We start from the raw sequence: 16,091 nt of genomic DNA, 5'->3' as shown, positions 1-16,091 counted from the left end.
AAAAAAAAAAAAAAAAAAGAAAAGAAAAAGGAAAGAAAATATGCCAGGAAAAAAAAGGCTTAGCCATATGCAGTGGCTCACATCTGTAATTTCAACAACTCCGGAGGCTAAACCAGGAGGACTGCTTGAGGCCAGGAGTTTGAGCTTGTAGTGAACTATGACTACACCACTGCACTCCAGCATGGGCAACACAGCAAGAACCTGCCTCTAAAAAATAAATAAACAGGTCAGGCACGGTGGCTCACACCTGTAATCCCAACACTTTGGGAGGACAAGGCCAGTGGATCACTTGAGGCCAAAAGTTTGAGACCAGCCTAGCCAACATGGAGAAACCTCATCTCCACAAAAAATACAAAAATTAGCTGGATGTGGTGGCATCTGTAATCCCAGTTACTCGGGAGGCTGAGGCAGGAGAATTGTTTGAACCCAGGAGATGGAGGTTGCAGTGAGCTGAGATCGTGGGCGACGGAGTGAGACTCTGTCTCAAAAAACAAAAACAAAAACAAAAACAAAAGTGAAAATATATAAATGAAGAAGAAAGCAAGTGAGCTATCAAGTCATGAAGAGAAGACATGAAAGAACTTTAAATGCACATTACTAAGCGAAAGAAGCCAGTCTGAAAAGGCTACATATACTGTATGATTCCAGCTATATGACATTCTGGAAAAGGCAAAACTATGGAGACAGGAAAAGGATCAGTGGTTACCAAAGGTTAGGTGAGAGGAAGGGATGGACAGTCAGAGCACACAGAATCTTTAGGGTAGTAAAACTATTTTGCATGACACTACAATGGTGGATGCATGTCAGTACATTTGGCAAAATCCACTGAAAGTACAACACCAAGAATAAATTCTAATATAACCTAAGGACTCTAGGTGAAAATAATGTGTCAATGTGGGTTTATCGATTATAACAAATTATGAAACATATAATTAGTCTTCCTCCCCTTTCTTGACATATACCTCATAAAACCATTGGCACCTCTGGAGTGATGAGTATCTTTTACATGCTAATGAGATCTCTAGATAGTTTCAAGGATAAAGGCTGGTCATCTGAAAGACCAAGGCATAAGAGGGTTGGGATTTCCAGCCCCAGCCCCCAACCTCCAGAGAGGGAAGAGGAGCTGAAGGATAAGCTGATTACAAATGGCCAACGACTTAATCAATCATGCCTATGTAATGAGGCTTCCATAAAAACCCGAAAGGACAGCGTTTGGAGAGCTTCTGGACAGATGAACACATGGAGGTTCCTGGAGGGTGGCACACCTGAAGAAGGCATGGAAGATCCATGCCGCTTTATACCTTGCCCTATGCATCTCTTCCATCTGTCTCATTTGTAATATCCTTTATAATAACCCTATAAATGCAAACGAAGTGTTTCCCTGAGTTCTGTGAGCCACTCTAGCAAATTAACTGAACCAAAAGAGGGAGCTGTGGTAACCCTGATTTATGGCTAATCAGCCAGAAGCACAGGACACAACCTGGGGCTGGCAATTGAAGTAGGGGATTGAGCCCTCAACCTGCGGGATCTGATTCTATCTCCAAGTAAATAATATCAGAATTGAGTTAAAATGTAGGATACCCAGCTGGTGTCTGCCAAAGAATTGAGTGGTTGCTGGTAGATAGAAATCCCCATACATTTTGGTAACCAGAGATGCTGTGTTATATTGAGTTTGTATTCGTTTGATTTTTCTTATATCTCCTGTGTACTATTCTGGTAAGGAATGTTGACAGTAAGAGAGACTGTGGGTTTGTGGGGGCAACAGGTATATGGAAACTCTCTATTTTTTTGCTCAATTTTGCTATAAACCTGAAACTGTTCTAAAAACAGTAAGTCTTACAAAAACTAACCAAAAAAACAAAAAACAAAAAAAAAAAAAACGGGATGGTACTCATGAACAATAACAATTAACTGGCTATAAACAAACAAAACAAAGAAGTACAGATCTGGAAGGTTCATGTAAAAGGCACCAAAGCACATCCATATGTACAAGGGAAACCACTAACAAAATATGTAAGACTAGATTTTTTTTTTTTTTTGAGACAGAGCCTTGCTCTGTCGCCCAGGCTGGAGTGCAGTGGCGCGATCTCGGCTCACTGCAAGCTCTGCCTCCTGGGTTCACGCCATTCTCCTGTCTCAGCCTCCCGAGCAGCTGGGACCACAGGTGCCTGCCACCATGCCTGGCTAATTTTTTGTATTTTTAGTGGAGACGGGGTTTCACCATGCTAGCCAGGATGGTCTCGATCTCCTGACCTTGTGATCCGCCCACCTCGGCCTCCCAAAGTGCTGGGATTACAGGCGTGAGCCACTGCATTGGGCCTAAATTTGTTTTTGAGACAGGGTCTCACTCTCACCCAGGCTGGAGAGCAGTGGGGTGCAATCAGAGCTCACTGCAGCCTCAAACTGCTGGGCTCAAGTAATCTTCCTGCCTCAGCCTTCATGAGTAGCTATGACCACGTGCACACACCACCATGTCCAGCTAAATTTTTAGGATTTTTTGTAATGACAAGGTCTCACTATGTTTGCCCAGGCTGGAATCAAACTCCTGAGCTCAAGTGATTCCTCTGCCTCAGCCTCCCAAAGTGCTAGCATTACAGGCGTGAGCCACTGTACCCAACCAAAAACTTTTTAATCATGGTGGAAACAGACCTCATAATTCAAATCCAGTTTCTGCAGCTATTTTTCTTCAACAGATGAAGAAAAATACTACTCATCAACAATACCTCCTTGATCACAAATAAATTTCTAGAATAAATGATTGATTCCCTATCTGCTATATGGATCCTAAAACATAAAAATAATAACTAAAAATAGCAGGAGCAGATGCCTTTTACTGAGAGCCCATAAATTATTGCACCGTATGTATAATATCTAATCTTTCTAACAATCCTCAGAGATTACACACTACATTACTATCTCAGAGAGATTAACTGATTTGCCCAAGAACACACAACAACTATGTAGTATAACCAGGAATCAAATATAATCTTCTACTATAAAGTTTGTGCTCTTTCATTCTACCCCAATGTCCATATACCAAACAATTATAACAATAATATATTCCATTGTAGCACCTCCAATGTATTAGGCACTGTATTAGGTACTTTACATAAATTATCTCCTTCATACTTCACGACTGCCCTAAAAGTCAGATATTATTAATTCCATTTTACAGATGAGGAAATAGAGGCTTATAAATTCAGTAACTTGCCCAATGTCTCAAGATTCAAGCCAAGTTTCACTTTGCATTATGAAAAGTTCACTTTCACAACTAAATTTAAAACTCTTTACTATTTTTAATCCTTTTGTTCTCCACACTATCCAGTTAAATGTTACTATGTAATAATAAAGCACCTATGTGCTGAACAAATGAACACAATTTTGATATAAAAGAAATATAATCATATAACTGTGACAGATGTTAACTGGTTACTCAAAAAGTCATTCCCAAATCCCTACTCCCTCCTTGCCTCTCATTACAGAGGCCAAAAGATGAAAACAGCTAGAGGTGACCATATGACCCAATTTTGGCCCTTGGAACATTAGAAGTGACTTGCTGGAATCACTAATAAGAAAGCTTTTCCTTGGCAGTGTCTTTTTCCTTCTTCCTTGAATGTAGGTGGAAGGCTGGAGCTGCAGTAGCTGTCTTAAGACCATGAAAGGCAAAGTAAATCACAAATTCATAGGCCCCAGCAATGTTGAACCATTAAAGCAACATGAGCAACTGCCAACTTCAGATTTATGTAAGCTTTATAGTCGGGTTTTCAATTACTTACAGCTTGATTCACCCCTTATATATCACCGTATCAGAAACTCTACCACAATTTTAACTGTAAGTAACTTCCTGGCCAATAATTAAAAACGAAGTCACGTACTAGTTCTAAATTAGTCTGACAAAATTACAATCTCCTGATGAGGACTATTTTGAGTGGGAGCTGTGAGAAGATAGAGCTGAGGAAAGAATGAGAGACAAGAATACAGAATCAGGGAGCTCCCTGGGCTCTGAATTGCGCACGTGGTTAAGAGCTCAGACTCTCAAAATAATCACCAAGAGTGTATCATCAAAAGGGACACATCCTTGAATAATAATATAAGCCTTCAAGAGATTGGTGGGGCATGGCAGCTCATGCCTGTAACCCCAGCACTTTGGGAGGCCAAGGCAGGCAAATCACTTGAGGCCAGGAGTTTGAGACCAACCTGGCCAACATGGCGAAACCCTGTCTCTATTAAAAATACAGAAAAAAAGAGGCCGGGTGTGGTGGCTCACGCCTGTAATCCCAGGACTTTGGGAGGCCAAGGTGGGCAGATCATGAGGTCAGGAGTTTGAAACCAGTCTGGCCAATATGGTGAAACCCCGTTTCTACTAAAAATACAAAACTTAGCCAGGTATGGTGGCACGGCCCTGTAGTCCCAGCTACTCAGGAGACCGAGGCAGAAGAATCACTTGAACCCCAGAGGCGGAGGTTGCAGTGAGTCAAGATCGCCTGGGTGACAGAGCAAGACTCCGTCCAAAAAAAAAAAGATTAGCCAGGCATTGTGGCGCACGTCTGTCATCCCACCTACTCGGGAAGCTGAGACACAAGAATCACTTGAGCCTGGGAAGCAGAGGTTGCAATGAGCTGAGATTGTGCCACTGAACTCCAGTGTGGGCGACAAAGCAAGGCTATGTCTCAAAAAACAATAAAAGGTTTTAAAAAAAAAAAAAAAAGAGAGAGATAACATGCTTCAAAACAAAAGTTAAGACTCTTGTCCAAAAAAATTCATAATTAATTTTCTTAGGTATGATCAGGTCTTGGGGTTACAGGAAAAAAATAGTTTGCATTTAATAATAAATGTTTACTGAAGTATAATATCCTTTTTCTTAGAAGATGCATGCTCAAGTATTTAGAGGTAAATTATCATGATGTCTGCAACTTACTTTCAAGTGGTTTATATAAAAGAGGATACATACATATTAGAATACACATATAAAGTATGGGAAAATATGAAAAAATATTTCAATATCAGTGGGGGATATACAGATGTTCAACATACGTCTTACAACATTCTGCACATTTGAAATATTGCATAATAAAAAGTTAATGTTAATTTCCTGGTTTTGGTATTGCACTACAGCTATGTAGCTATGTAACTGGGTAAAGGACACAGAGGATTTCATTTTCCTATTTGTATACCTTTCTGTGAATCTAAAATTATTTTTCTTTTTTTTTCTTTCCTTTTTTTTTTTTCTAGAGACGGAGTCTTGCTCTGTCACCCAGGCTGGAGTGCAGTGGTGTGATCTTAGCTCACTGCAACCTCCGCCTCCTGGGTTCAAGCAATTCTTCTGTCTCAGCCTCCCGAGTAGCTGGGATTACAGGCATGCGCCACCGCGCCCAGCTGATTTTTGTATTTTTAGTGGAGACAGGGTTTCACCATGTTGGCCAGGCTGGTCTCGAACTCCTGACCTAGTGACGTGCCCGCTTCCGCCTCCCAAAGTGCTGGGATTACAGACGTGAGAAAATTATTTCAAAGCAAAAAGTTAAAAATGTTGGGAAGATTTCTTGCTTGGTAAGATGAAGTAAATACATCTCCCTTTATCTTCCAGTTAACTATAACACTGGGACAGAATGCATGAACAGCTATTTGAAGACGCTGTAAATATCACAGGTGGATCCAGGGAAATCACCAGAATTCCAACTACCCCCAAACCAGCTATGAGTTTATCATTTTTTTTCCCTCTAGTATCGTCCAACCTGAACTCAACACAACCTAAAACCCAGAACTGAGCACAATGGTGCAGGCGGAGAGAGAAACACAACCCTCTAGCTCTGGCTCAAGGCCAGTAAAGGGAACTCCTATAGCTCAGAGAAGATGAGGGAAATCCTTTGGGTATTTTTTTCTCTTTTTTTTTTTTTTTTTTGACAGGGTCTCACTCTGTTTCCCAGGCTAGAATACAGTAGCATAATCACAGCTCGCCACAACCTCAAACTCCTGGGCTCAAGTTATCCTCCCGCCTTGTCCCCCCAGAGTGCTAGCATTACAGGTGTGAGCTACTGTGCTCAGCAGCTTGGGAAAACTCCATACTCTCATGTGTCAGTCCCCAGGTCATCCATGGTGGGGGCAGCAGCAACAGCAGAAGAATCTGGGAATGGAAAGCCACCTCCAGGAACAAAACTTTTGAAGGAAGGGAACCTTTCTCTCCATCCAGTGGAGCCTTGCCTCCAAGTGGGCAGGACAAACTCCGTTGTTTTGGGTTTATTTTCCTTCTCTTTCTGTCTGTAGGAAAGTGACCCCATAATGTTGTTTATGAACTGCTGGGCTCATCCTCAACCTGTGTAGGTATGCATCTGATACCAACTGGCATAATAAAAACTTTGATAACTGAGATAATGAATAGACCTACACCCAGATCCCAGACTGACCACTGGATGAAACACTTGTGGGACAGATCTGAATAACACTGCCAAAGCTCAGAAAACTGAATTTATATGGAACCACAACCCACCGAAGACTAAAATAAAAATACCAATATTCTCCACAGAATATAAAGAAAACTGGCCAGGCACAGTGGCTCATGCCTGTAATCCCAGAACTTTGGTAGGCCGAGACAGGCAGATCACATGAGGTCAGGAGTTCCAGACCAGCCTAGCCAACATAGCAAAATCCCACCTCTACTAAAAATACAAAATTAACCAGGCATGGTGGTGCACACCTGTAATCCCAGCTACTTGAGGTGGGGATCACACCTGTAATCCCAGCACTTTGGGAGGCTGAGGCAGGCAGATCACTGAAGGTCAGGAGTTCAAGTTCAGCCTGGCCAACATGGTGAAACCCCATCTCTACTAAAAATACAAAAATTAGCCAAGTATGGTGGCGCATGCCTGTAATCTCAGTTATTTGGGAAGCTGAGACACGAGAATCACTTGAACCTGGGAGGTGGAAGGTGCACTGAGCCAAGATCACACCACTACCCTCCAGCCTAGGAGACAGAGCAAGACTGTCTCAAAAAAATACATAAGTAAATAAAATAAATAAATAATAATAATAACGGGTATAGAGCTTCAGTTTTGCAAGATCAAAGGAGTTCTGAATATTGGCTGCAGAGCAATGTGAATGCACTTAACATTTAAAGATGGTTAAAATGGTAAATTTTTATGATATGCTAATTACTTCCCTACTCCAAATGTTAAACACTTTTGTTAAACACTTCATTCACAGAAAGTACTATACCTTTTAATAATTAGGACTAGAGGGTACAGGAGGGTTAGGAGTAATAAAAAAGTCATGTAACTTCTGTATTAACAAAAACCTGTAAAAACATGAACTGAATGTTGTTTTTCAAAAAAGAATCATTGTAATTTTAGAACCAGGAATCTCATTTTAAAAAATGGTAAGTAGGAGAACACTAATCTCTAAGCAATATAACTTACTTCTTCCAGAATTACTAAAAGTCCTTTTTGCATTTTAAAATAATTTGTACAGGCCCTGCACAGTGGTGCACACCTATAGTCCCAGCTATGCAAAGAGACAAGTACGCTATGATCGCGCCTATGAATAGCCACAGCACTCCAGACTTGGCAATACATAGTAAGACCTGTCGCTAAAAAAATAAATACATAAAAATAAAATTAACTTTACATAGTCATGTATCTTTACCCAAGAACTTTATCATTTACTTCCTTCCAAGGATTACATAAAGTACCAAAATAAACACTACCATATTTGTAATTTCTTAAGAGTGTTTAGGAACTTTTGTTGTTATTTGTTTCAGAGAACAGTATTTCACTATTTGAGAGATTTTCATCCCCTTAGGTACAGGCCTACAGAAGATAATGTATTCAATAGATCTGTATCAGATATCAGCAATTAACCTACTCTGACTTCTTAAAAGCAAAAGGGAGCTAAAAACAAATGTTTAAAACAAAAAGTCAAGTTAAATGCTTAAAGGCTTTCTGTATGCTTGCACATATATGCATATATTTGTTATTTAAGATATAGTATTTTACATTACCTATAATCATTATTCCTAATCTGTCTATTGTAAAATACCTTATCTTGGTTTTATTTATTTTTGGATTTTTTCAGAGACAGAGTCTCTCTCTGTCACCCAGGCTGGAGTGCAGTGGCACAGATCTCAGCTCACTATAACCTCCACCTCCTGGGCTCAAGGGATTCTCCCACTTTAGCCTCCAGAGTAGCTGGGGTTACAGGCGTGCACCACCACACCCAGCTAATTTTTTGTATTTTTAGTAGAGACGGGGTTTCCCTATTTTGGCCAAGCTGGCCTCCAACTCCCTGCCTCAAGTAATCCACCCATCTGGGCCTCCCAAGGTGCTGAGATGGCAGGAGTGAGCCACTATGCCAGGCCTCATCTTGTTTTTAAATGCAAAAAAAAACAAAACTCACTCCTGTCATCCCAGCCCTTTGGGAGGCCAAGGTGAGATGGCTTGACCCTACGAGTTCAAGACAAGCCTGGGCAATACAGCAAAACCCCATTTCTACAAAAAATACAAAAATTAGCCAGGCATGGAAGCTTGCATCTGTAGTCCCCATTACTCTGGAGACTGAGATAAGAGGAGCACTTGAGCCCGTGAGGCGGAGGCTATAGTGCTAACTGCACTCCTCCCTGGGCAAAAGAGGAAGACCCTATCTCAAAACAAAACAAAAACAAAAACAGCTTTCTCAATTACTGTACCTTTTGAACTAAAATATATTGTTCCACAAAAATCAGTCAATTCTGATCATTAACATTTGAGAATTAACAAACTTCTGATATTGCCTCTACTGACACACTAGGTGGTTCAGTTTTTCTCCATTATAGAATTTTACCGCAAATACTAGGGAAATAGTGCTGAACCAACTCTGTTAAATTAAACTCATTATGATGTAAATCACTTTGGAATGAGAAAGTATCTAGATAGCAAGAAAATCTTCTGGGTCTTCTGCTTCCTAAAGCCTATTGTCCATTCCTATAGTGAACAGACGACAATCACATGTAATGTTTACAGAATTCTCTAAAAATATTTTCCATCACATCCAGAATTTGAGTATTAGTTATATTCAAACCTGCCACAGGCAGTTTATATAACTGGTGGCAGTCAATAAGGCAACCAAATACTCTATAACTTTGCAGTTTTCTCATCCCACTGAAAAAACTTGGCCAGGCGTGATGGCTCAACGCCTGTAATCCCAGCACTTTGGGAGGCCGAGGCATGTGGATCACGAGGTCAGGAGATCGAGACCATCCTGACCAACATGGTGAAACCTCATCTCTACTAAAAATGCAAAAAATTAGCTGGGCGAGGTGGCACATGCCTGTAGTTCCAGCGACTCAGGAGGCTGAGGTAGGAGAATGGTGTGAACCTGGGAGGCGGAGCTTGCAGTGAGCGGAGACCGTGCCACTGCACTCCAGCCTGGGCGACAGCGCAAGACTCCGTCTCAAAAAAAAGAAGAAAAACTTAAGATATTTACCAGAAATTTAGCACAATCCTGGAAAAATTGTACACAATCCTGTACAATCCTGAAAAAGACTTCCCTTAAAGAAACAGAGACAGACAAAACAAACATGGAGGTATATAATGATTATATTGGCATTCGGTCCTCAAATTTATATTGGAAATCAATTTCCCAAATAATTCTCAAATTATTCAAACAAACAAGAAAAAAAAAGACCCAAGTAGGCTTTGAACTAACACGTTCTTAAAACAACAACAACAACAACCCAACTCCAAACTACAAATCTTATCTTCCATCTTGTTTATAAACTCTCTACTTTTGATTGTAGCAGTATACTGTTTTGTTGACACAAAAGAAAATTCCAGGCCAGATGCAGTGGCTCATCCCTATAATCACAACACTTTGGGAGGCCGAGGAGGGTGGATCACCTGAGGTCAAGAGTTCAAGATCAGCCTGACCAGCATGGTGAAACCCCATCTCTACTAAAAACACAAAATTAGCCAGGCGTGGTGGCACATGCCTACAATCCCAGCTACTTGGGAGGCTGAAGCAGGAGAATCACTTCAACCCAGGAGGCAGAGGTTGCAGTGAGCCGAGATTATGCCATTGCATTCCAGCCTGGGCAACAAGAGCAAAACTCTTTCTATAAAGAAAGAAAGAAAAGGAAGAAAAAGAAGAAAAGGAAGAAAAAGAAGAAAAGGAAGAAAAGAAAGAAAGAAAATTCCAAATCTATTTCACTTTTTTTCTGTTTAGACATCTTATTTTCAATATCATACTCTACTACACAAGAACATATCAAATTCTTATTGAACTCATACACCATAATATCCTGCAAATATTCCTCTTTTTAATATATTTCATGTTATCTGTATTACCTTAAAAGTAATACAAATCGTGGCAAATATTTTCCAAAGATGCCTACAACATTAGATTCCATCCCATATGCTCTTCTTACAATGTGATGTTGATCTTTCAAGTGGTGGGGTCTATGTCCACAGCTTCCTTGAAACCTGGGAGGACCTTTACAACTACATCAACTGGTAGGACAGAGCAAAGTAACACTATGTGACTTCCAAAACCAAGTCAAATATGCCATGCACCTTTGCCTTCCTCTCTTGGGATGCTCTCTCTCTTGGAACCCAGGTACCATGCTGTGAGGAAGCCGAGCAGCCACAAGGAGAGGTCACATGAAGGTGTTCTTGCCAACAGCCAGCATTAACCACCAGACATGTGAGTGAGCATGCCTGCCTTCAGATGATTCCGGTTCCCAGCCACTGAGCCACTCCAACCCTTCTAGCCATCTTACCTCATGCTATATGTTAACAGAGAAAAGTATCCCTACCAATCAAGCCTTGCTCAAATTGCAAATACATGAACAAAATAAATGACTGTTGTTTTAAGCCACTAAGTTTGAGGTACTTTGTTACACAGCAATAGATAACTGCAACACAAGCTCATAAATACAATCAGGAAAACAGACAAAAAGAAAAACAATTTTAATTATTCTAAGTTTTACCATTATAAAACATTTTGACACACATCTTACAATTAAGAAAACGTTTTGCCCTACCCACCTAATATTCCAAGTGATTTTATCAGGACAAAGGGTTATATTTGTAAAGGCAATAAAATGTTTGTATCTAACTACAAACAGGAAGAAAGACTGTTAGCCTTCAATCCACTTTGCTTATCCTTAAATATCTCTTTCACTTACCTGTCCTAAGTGAGGTGTCTGAGGATTGCTGGCCCACCAATATTCCAATCTATGGATATAGATCAAGACCTTGAGTTGTAACAGCAGCTGCACTGGCACTTTTCCCCAGAAGAAGTTGCTTAAGCCTCAAATCTGAAATTTTCAAGGAAAGAAAATCTTAAATATACACACCTCCTTTCAATCACTTAAAATTTCACTTCTATAGTTGAGTAAGGACTGATGGAGTTGGTTAGGATACATGGAAGTGAATGCACAGGTTTCACTAAAAATAGAGTTGGCCTGTGCAATTCTTGAAACAGGGCAAAAATAATAACAGTTTTAAAAACTGAGGTGGATAATATGCATTCAGGTTCCAGCCTTACATTCTTAAGAGCTATATGATCTCAGTTAAGTAACAAATTCTCTGTGCATAAGTCTGATTATGTGATGAAGACTGAGGGAACCAGATCAAAATTTTGAGCTAGGAGTCAGCAGACCTGGGTTCCAAACTCAGTGATCATTCTCCCTTGCTGTAAGACCTTTGATACGTCTCTACGGGCTCGATTTTATCATCTCTAAAAGGGGAGGGTTGAATTAAATAGTGGTTGTTCAAATCTAACTCTTGAACAGATGCCAGCCATGACTAAAAACTATTTATAAAGTTACCAATTATGCTTACTATGAGACTGTCCTTCCTACATTTTTGGTGTTAAAATGGCTTATTTTATGAGATTATGTGACAGTAGCAGTAGATGGTAGCAGTTGTTAAAGTTCTCCGTAGTCAAAATAAAGAGCTGTAATTCTGTGTAAGCAATCTATAAATTCTTTTTAGAAATTCTAGTGTCTGTATGATTTACGTGAACTCTAAAATTCCTTATACTTCTGACATCCTACATACTCACTATTCAACTAATATTTATTAGGTATCCAATATGTAACAGGTAGTCTACTTGTTGCTGGGCTACCCAAAACCTAAGATTAGTCCCTCCTCTGAAAAGCTCCCAATTTTAATAGGGAAATAGACACATATATCTCAAATATAATATAAATGGGTTAAGTCTTCTAATATAGGTTGTGAATCTTATAATACATGGGAGGAAGAATGATAGAATGGATTTTGTTTTGTATTTTGGAGACTGGGTCTCGCTCTGTCTGCCGGCCTGAAGTGCACTGGCGTGATCTCGGCTCACTGCAGCCTCAACCTGCCAGGCTCAAGGGATCCTCTCACCTCTGCCTCCTGAGTAGCTGGGACTACAGGCATGTGCCACCATGACCGGCTAATTTTTGGGGGGAGGTAGAGGGTGGGGGTGGGGGTAGGTACCCATGAGGTCTCACTATGTTGCCCAGGCTGAATGAATGAATTCTACAACTTAATAAGCTTTTAAAGTGAGTTTTGTAGTTGTAGGATGAGTTAATTATAATCTCTTTAAACCTCAGTTTATTTGTAAAACAATAATGATTACAGATACCACAGAGTTGTGGTACACAGATAAGATGCTATAAGAGGCCATTACAAAAAGTGAAAACGTTCAGCTCACACGCCTTCCAGGAGACAAAAAAAAAAATCATTTAATAATGACACGGTGCAAAAAGAGTTATTTGCAAAACTGTAAATATGTATTTGTTTAAAACACTGTAAAACTCAGTGGTGCTTTTCTTCACTAGCTTCTAAGCAGCTGAAGGTTATAACCAAGTTTGCACCACTTTATATTCCTAGCATCTAGTACAATGCCTAATAAATAGCCGGCATCAATAAACAGTTTATTAGAAAAACTGATTGAATAAATTGGTAAATGGCTAATCTATTTTTACAGAAACTAAAGTTACAGTAGCTAAAAGTAAAAATTCTTAGAACTTTTATCCAAAACTAATTTTATTTATTTATTTATTTATTTAGAGACGGAATTTCGCTCTTGTTACCCAGGCTGGAGTGCAATGGCACGATCTCGGCTCACCGCAACCTCTACCTCCCGAGTTCAAGCGATTCTCCTGCCTCAGCCTCCCGAGTAGCTGGGATTACAGGCATGTGCCACCACGCCCAGCTAATTTTTTTGCATTTTTAGTAGAGACGGGGTTTCTCCATGTTGGTCATGCTGGTCTTGAACTCCCAACCTTAGATGATCTGCTCACCTCGGCCTCCCAAAGTACTGGGATTACAGGCGTGAGCCACTGCACCCGGCCCCAAAACTAATTTTAAATGTGTATTTTGTGCCCACATCTGTCATATTGCAATCTGAATATACATGCATATTTTTTTAGAGACAGGGTCTTGATCTGTTGCCCAGGCTAGAGTGCAATGGTGCCTCACTGCACAATCATGCCTCACTGCAGTCTCAAACTCAAACTCAAATGAGGCACAATCATGCCTCACTGCAGTCTCAAACTCCTGGGCTCAGTGATCCTCCCACCTCAGCCTCCCAAGAAGCTAGGACTACAGGTGCATGCCACCATGCCCAGCTAATTTTTAAAAAATTTTTCTGTAAAGACAGTCTCGCACATGCTGGTCTCAAACTCCTGGGCTTAAGCAGTCCTCCTCGCTTGGCCTCTCAAACTGCTGTTTACAGGCATGCACCACCACACCCAGCTGGGCAGCTAACATTTAATGGGGACTGATTATTTGCCAAAAGCTCTTCTAAGCACCTCCTAGGGATTATCCCATTTAATCCTGAATAACTCTCATGAAATTGACTACTTTTTTAAGAGATGAGGGGTCCTGGCTGGGCACAGTAGCGCATGCTTGTAATCCTAGCACTTTGGGAGGCTGATCAGGTGGATCACCTGAGGTCGGGAGTTTGAGACCAGCCTGACCAACATAGAGAAACCCTGTCTCTACTAAAAATATAAAATTAACTGGGCGTGGTGGCACATGCCTGTAATCCCAGCTACTCGGGAGGCTGAGGCAGGAGAATTGCTTGAACCCAGGAGGTGGAGGATGTGGTGAGCCAAGATCGCATCATTGCACTCCAGCCTGGGCAACAAGAGCGAAACTCCGTCACACAAGAGAAAAAAAAAAAAAGAGAGAGATGGGGGGGTCTTGCTCTGTTGCCCCGAGAGCCATGATGATCATCGCTCACTGCAGCCTGAACCTCCCAACCTCAAGTGATCCTTCTGCCTCTCAGCCTTTCAAGTAGCTAGGACTACAGACATGTGCCACCATGTCTGGTCAATTCTTCTTACTTTTTGTATAAGCAGGGTCCGTCACATTGCCCACACTGGTTTCAAACTCCAGGCCTCAAGTGTCTTCCCACCTTGGCATTACAAGCATGAGCCACTGTGCCCAGCCAAAAGCAACTATTAAATACTCTCATTTTATAACTAGGAAAATTAAGGCACAAATAACTTCCAAGATCACAAAAATACGAAATAGTGGGTACGGGGTTTTTAAAAGAGTAGTAAAATAAAATGGGTTGTCTGACTCCAGAGCCTATTTTTTATTATTATTATTATTTATTATTACCATTTTTTGAGACAGTCTCACTCTGTCACCCAGGCTGGAGTGCAGTGGCGTGATGTCGGCTCACTGCAACCTCTGCCTCCCCTGGGTTAAAGCAATTCTCCTGCCTCAGCCTCCTGAGTAGCTGGGACTAAAGGCACACAACACCACACCCAGCTAATTTTTGTATTTTTAGTAGAGACAGGGTTTCACCATGTTGGCCAGGCTGGTCTTTAACTCAGGCCCTCGTGATCCACCCGCCTTGGCCTCCCAAAGTGCTGGGATTACAGGCGTGAGCCACTCTGCCTATTTTTTAATTAAATAATTTTGTATTTAAAAATCAGAGTTTACCAGAACTGGGAATATTTGCGTCTAATGATTTGATTCTTTTTCTAAAAAATAAGGCCGGGCATGGTGGCTCACACTTGTAATCTCAGCACTTTGGGAGGCCAAGATGGGTGGATCACCTGAGGTCAGGAGTTCGAGACCAGCCTGGCCAACACGGTAAGACCTCATCTCTACCAAAATACAAAATACAAAAATTAGCTGGGCCTGGTGGTGCGCATCTGTAGTCCCAGCTACTCAGGAGGCTATGGCACAGAATCGCTGGAACACAGGAGGCAGAGGTTGCAGTGAGCTGAGATTGTGCCATTGCCCAGACTGTGCCACTGCACTCCACACTCCAGTCTGGATGACAGAGCAAGACTCTGAGTCAAAACAAAACAAAAACAAACAAAACAGTTATTTTATCATGTATGCTAAACACGAAGATATGATACAGTTCCTGCCTTCAAAAGCCCACAAACCAATGCAATATTATAACATTAAGTAGTCACACCTGAATTTTACTGTTTTACATTTAATTATCTCAATGTTTTCTTTTCTTTTTTTTTTTTTTGATACAGAGTCTCACTCGGTCACCCAGGCTGGAGTGCAGTGGCACAATCTCAGCTCACTGCAACCTCCATCTCCCGGGTTCAAGGGATTCTCAGGCCTCAGCCTCCAGAGTAGCTGGGACTACAGGCACACGCCACCACACTCGGCTAATTTTTTTGTATTTTTAGTAGAGACAGGGTTTCACCATGTTGGCTAGGTTGGTCTCGAACTCCTGACCTCAAGTGACTGCCCATCTCAGCCTCCCAAAGTGCTGGTATTACAGGTGTGAGCCACCACACCCGGCCTTCATTTACTCTTAATTCCAAGTATTACAGCCTTAAGTTTTCGGAGAATATAGGAAAGGTTTATATGGTCTTAAAGGAAAAATTAGTTAAAAACCAAGAGAAACTCATTTTGCATGGCCATCTACTTTCAGATAATGTTGCAGGGGTGTTTGTTTGTTTTGAGCAGGGTCTCACTCTGTCACTCTGGCTGGAATGCAGGGATGTAATCACGGCTCACTGCAACCTCCACTTCCTGGCTCAAGCAATTCTCCAGCCTTGGCCACCTGAGTAGCTGGGACTACGGGTGCAAGCCACCAACACCCGGCTAATTTTTCATAGAGATGGGGTTTCACCATGATGCCCAAGCTAG

The 16,091-nt window shown here is 41.2% G+C and overlaps 1 protein-coding gene across 7 annotated transcripts in view; it reads right to left on the bottom strand.

The window, feature by feature from the left end:
- Nucleotides 1-16,091, bottom strand: part of NUMB (numb homolog (Drosophila)) — a 223,828-nt gene that overhangs the window by 149,494 nt on the left and 58,243 nt on the right. For all 7 annotated transcript variants that reach the window (XM_011983093.1, XM_011983095.1, XM_011983092.1 and 4 more), the window contains one exon: nucleotides 11,150-11,281. The gene's annotated coding sequence lies outside the window, so the exon portion shown is untranslated. The remainder of the gene's footprint in view (nucleotides 1-11,149; nucleotides 11,282-16,091) is intronic.

The sequence above is a fragment of the Mandrillus leucophaeus genome, unplaced genomic scaffold, assembly GCF_000951045.1.
Source record: "Mandrillus leucophaeus isolate KB7577 unplaced genomic scaffold, Mleu.le_1.0 Scaffold246, whole genome shotgun sequence".
In the NCBI taxonomy this organism is placed as follows: Eukaryota; Metazoa; Chordata; class Mammalia; order Primates; family Cercopithecidae; genus Mandrillus; species Mandrillus leucophaeus.
Note: the sequence above shows the minus strand (reverse complement) of the source record. Positions and strands in the feature narration are given on the sequence as shown.